Here is a 5,000-nt window from a genome sequence, read left to right as displayed (position 1 = left end):
GAGTCGTGGCGAGAGAACTAAATAATGATGAGCTGGTGGTGTCTTTTTTAAACCTGCCAGCGTATATCACAGATGAAGAAATAGTTTGGAAGCTGACGGGATGGGGAGTGAAACCGACATCACCAATAAAACGCAGAATGTGGCCTGGAACAATGATAGCTGACGGAACGAGGTTTGTCCGGGTCAGATTTAATGACCAGGTACAGTCACTCCCTTACTCCACAAAGTTTAACACTGTGATGGGGAACGAATACTTTAGAGTAATACATGATAGACAACAAAAAGTGTGCAGGATGTGCATCCAGCCGGGACACATCCTGAGAGAGTGTCCAGAATTTATGTGCCACAACTGTGGGGTGCAGGGACACTTTGCGCGAGAGTGCAGCGCGAACAGCACAAAATGCACAAACTGTAAAAAAAGAGAAAATGAATGTGAGTGTGAGAACGGAGAGGAAAGCAAGAACGAGGTGGAGGAGGTGTACGAGGATGAAGACGAGGCGGAGGAGGTGTACGAGGAGGAGGCGGAGGAGAAGGAGGTGATCGGAGCAAGCAGGAAGGAGATCAGAGAAGACGAGAACAGTGACGGAGAAATGGAGCAGAGCGGAGGGAGCGGAGGAGAACGGGCGTCAGAGTGCGAGCTGGAGACGCCGGAGCTGGCTGGAGAGGGAGGACAGCAGAAGCAGCGAAAAACGAGCGAGAGAGGGAAAAAAGGAGACGGAAGGGACGTGGCAGAAGACCCGGGGGTAAGCATGAGCACAGAGGGGAGGGAGATGCCTGAGAGTGGTGTTGGACAGGCGGGAGGGAGAAAAATCACGCTAAATAATACGGGTAAAAGCACCAGTCCCAATGAAACGGACAGCGAAATGGATGTGAGTGAACTGGCGAGTGCGCAAAAAAGACTAAGTCTTGGACAACGAAAAAAGTTGGTGAAAAAATTGAAATGTAAGGACAAATAATGACTGACAATAACCCCTGTAAATCCGTTTTTTTTTGTTTTTATTTTTATGATAATGGCCTTTAATTTATTTTCGATAAACGTGAATGGACTAAGGAACAAAGAAAAAAGACATGCGATTCTTTCCTTGCAGAATGACGTTTTGTGCCTGCAGGAGACCAGGTGGGATGATTCCCTGGTGGAAGACATAAAAAAATACTTTGTGGGCCATATTTTCTGCTCCAATGGCACGTCGAGGGCGAGAGGAGTGGCGGTTTTAGTCAAAACGGGTCGGGTAACAGGGGTAAATTTGGTTTATGGAGACAAAGAAGGAAGAATAATAGTAATAGACTGTGTGTATGAAACGAAAAATATAAGAATCATAAATATATATGCACCGAATGGAGAAAAAGAAAGGAAAACATTCTTCATTGCAATAAGCAAATGGTGGGAAAGGAATTGTATAATAATCGGTGACTTTAATGTGGCGATGACACCCACCGATGTGTCAAAAAATAATGTGTTTAAGGGGGATGTGAGCAGGGGGACACTTAAAGATATAATGATAACGAAACAATGCATTGATATTTGGAGATTGCTACATCCATGGGAGAGGGTGTTCTCCAGGAGACAAATTGTACTGAATAGATTAAAACAATCTAGAATAGATTATGCTTTGGTGACATGCGAGGTAGTGAGGTGGATTAAAGAAGTTGAATATAAAACTAATATGTGGAGCGATCACGCTGGAATAGAAATCACGTTTAGAAAAGAAACGAATGTACGTAAAGGAGGGATATGGTGCTTTAATGCAAGCTTGCTGGATGATGGAATGTTTGTGAAAAGTATGGAAAGATTGTTGAATGATGTGGGATATGAGTGGAATGAGAGTGAAGATATGAATGTGTGGTGGGATAGTGTAAAAGTCAGAATTAAAAAAAAGTGTATCAATTATAGTAAAGAGAAAAAGTGGAGAGAAAATAGAAAGGAAGAGAATTTGAGAAAACAACTAAGTGAGGAAATAGCATCGCTTGACAGTGTAGATAATGTAGATGTCGAAAAATACATACATTTAAAAGAACAGTTGGGAGTGATTGAACTTAAAAAGAGTAGGGGTGCAGCCATTAGGAGTAAAATACAATATATGTATGAGGGGGAGAGGAGTACAGCCTTTTTTTTAGGTCTGGAAAAACAAAAACAAAAAAGAACAGAAATAAACAAATTATTAAATGAAGCAGGTAAAAGTGTGACAGATAAAAAGGGAATTTTAGAAATAGTAAAGGGCTATTATGAAAGCCTGTTTTCGAGACAGGAGTGTGATAGCGTGAGTGTGAACAGAGCTTTGGGTGCCTTAAAGAAAAAACTAAGCGAGGACGATAAAATGTGGTGTGATTGTGAGTTTACAGAGGGAGAAATCAGAAGTGCTTTAGAGGGGTTAAACAAAAACAAAAGTCCTGGGAGCGATGGCCTAACTGCGGAATTCTACCAAGCTTTCAAAGAGCAGCTGGTGCCCTTGGTGAACAAATTGAGTAAATATATGGAAAAAGTGAAACATATACCAAAAAGTTTAGGGGAAGGGGTGGTTACTATTTTTTACAAAAACAAGGGGGACAATAAAAATCTGGACAACTACAGACCAATCAGCCTACTCAACACAGACTACAAAATCATAGCGAAAACAATAGCCAATAGAATCAGGGAGGTAATAGGAACAATCATAGAACAAACACAATCATACAGTATACCAAACAGAGACATAGCAGACTCAATCATTTCAATAAAACAGACGGTCAGGGATATGGAAGGGGAGGGGGGAATATGGCTAGGGATTGATTTAAATAAAGCTTTTGACAGAGTAGATCACGGGTTCATGGGGAAGGTGTTAGAGAAGTTTGGATTCGGGGAGAGAATGAGAGAATGGATAAATATGTTGTATACAGGAGCGGAAAGCAAGATAAAATGTAACGGGGAACTAACTGATTCTTTTAAAATATCAAGGTCAGTGAGACAAGGATGTCCGATGTCAGCGCTGTTGTACAGCTTGGTAGCAGAGCCGCTGGCAGCACTGATATCGGAAGACGTAAACATAAAAGGTATAGGTAAGGAAAACGTAAAAATAATACAGTATGCAGATGACGTGAATATAATGGTAAAAGGAGAGGAGGATATAGAATTGATATTAAAACATGTACAAACTTATGAAAGAGCATCTGGGGCAAAAGTAAATGAAAATAAGTCAGAAATTATGTTACTAGGTAAGGAATCCAATCTAGTTAATAAGTGGGGATTTAAAACGGTGTGTGAGAGAAGAAAAGTGTTGGGAGTGAATATGGGGAAAAATGAGAATGAATGTGATGATGTAACATGGAAAGAGGTGGTGGGTAAAATTAAAAAAACATTGAATTTGTGGAAAGCGAGGGGTCTATTGTTGAGAGGAAGGGTAGCCGTAACAAATGCTCTCGTGTTGTCCAAAGTGAATCATGCGCTGAGTACTTGTACGCTTCCGGACTGGGCCTTTAAGGAGATTTCAAAGACCATTAGGGACTTTATTTGGAAAAACAAAGCAGCGAGTATAGCTCACAAAACAATAATAGGGGCTAAAGATCAGGGGGGGCTAGCTTTGATTGATTTACTTACAAAAAAAGTAGCACTAAGAGTCAAATTGATAGGCAAATTTATGGACCAGAACCGGAACGTAGTTTGGAAAAACCACTTCAAACAATATCTGTGCAGTTTTGGACTCTACAACGAGGACAACCTGTACCAGATCAATAACCCGGATTCATTTAAACACTTGCCACGGTTTTTCCAGGAAGTACTCAGTGCGTGGTATCAGGTTTCATCCTGGACTGTACCAGAGTGCGGAACGAGAGGGTCAGTGCTACGACTGCCCTTCCTCTCGAGCCCGTATTTTAAAAATGGGGAGAGGGTAATTAAGTGTGAAGCTATGTCGAAAGCGGGATATATTAGAATAAGGGATTTACTGAACTGTGGGGGGGATTTTGATTTACAAATGGTGGTGAGGGGTTTAAAAAATAAAGGGTGTGTGTGCAGAAAGGATGTGATTGAGAGAGTGTTTGCAAATGTAAAATTGTCTTTGTCGAGCGAATGGGAAAAATTATTCAAAGAGAAGGAGGGAGTGATGCAGGACGATGTGGGGGGGGATCTCCCTGTGCCTAGGGGAGAAGAAACACAACATTACAGATGTCACTACAAAAATTTGGTATAGGTGCGCAATCACACATAGAATACAGAAACCCACATCCGAAGTAAAATGGACAGACACATACCCGGACATAACAAGCAACATGATATGGAAGAACATTAACATTCCGCATACACCACATGCAATATTTGACCTAGATTTCAAACTGAGGCACAGGAGGATCTTCACCTGCATCGTCCTGCATCAGATCCATAAGGAGAGGTATGAAAGAAAGTGTTGTGTATGTGAAAGTACGGATGAGGATTTAATACATTTGTTTGTTACGTGTGGGGAATTGGTTTATTTTTGGGGAAAAATGAGAGAAATGTTGGGGAAATGCAGTAAGAATGAGTGTTGGAATGAAAGGGGGTGGGAATTGTCGGTGTTGTTGGGGGTGGGAACAAAACAAAAAAATCACAATGTAATGAATATAATTTTGGCTTTTGCAAGAAAAGCGGTTTTTAACAGAAGGAATTATGCACTGTATGAAAGTAAGAAAATGAATGTGTGGAGAATGTTTGTGAATGAATGGAAAGCACATCTTAAATTGTTGTACATAGCGAATGAGAGTGAGTTTGTGAGAATGTTTGTGGAAGGTGCGAATGTGTGTAGAGTAAATGAGGAGGGAATTATGTGGGATGTCTAAATTATTTTGTTTTTGTTTTTTTGGTACGAGGGCTTCTTTTTTGGTCATGGGGAAAATGGGTGATTTGATTTGGTGGTTTTTTTTTCTCAGTGGTTTTTTGAGAATACTGTGGGGTTTTTGTATGTTTATGTGGTTTGTTTTCAGAGGGGTGTTTGCTTTGGGGGAGGGACTCAGAAGAGTTGTCATGAGTTGGGGGTATCAGGGGTGGTTTGATT

Source organism: Labrus mixtus, unplaced genomic scaffold, assembly GCF_963584025.1.
Source record: "Labrus mixtus unplaced genomic scaffold, fLabMix1.1 SCAFFOLD_30, whole genome shotgun sequence".
NCBI lineage: Eukaryota > Metazoa > Chordata > Actinopteri > Labriformes > Labridae > Labrus > Labrus mixtus.
Note: the sequence above shows the minus strand (reverse complement) of the source record.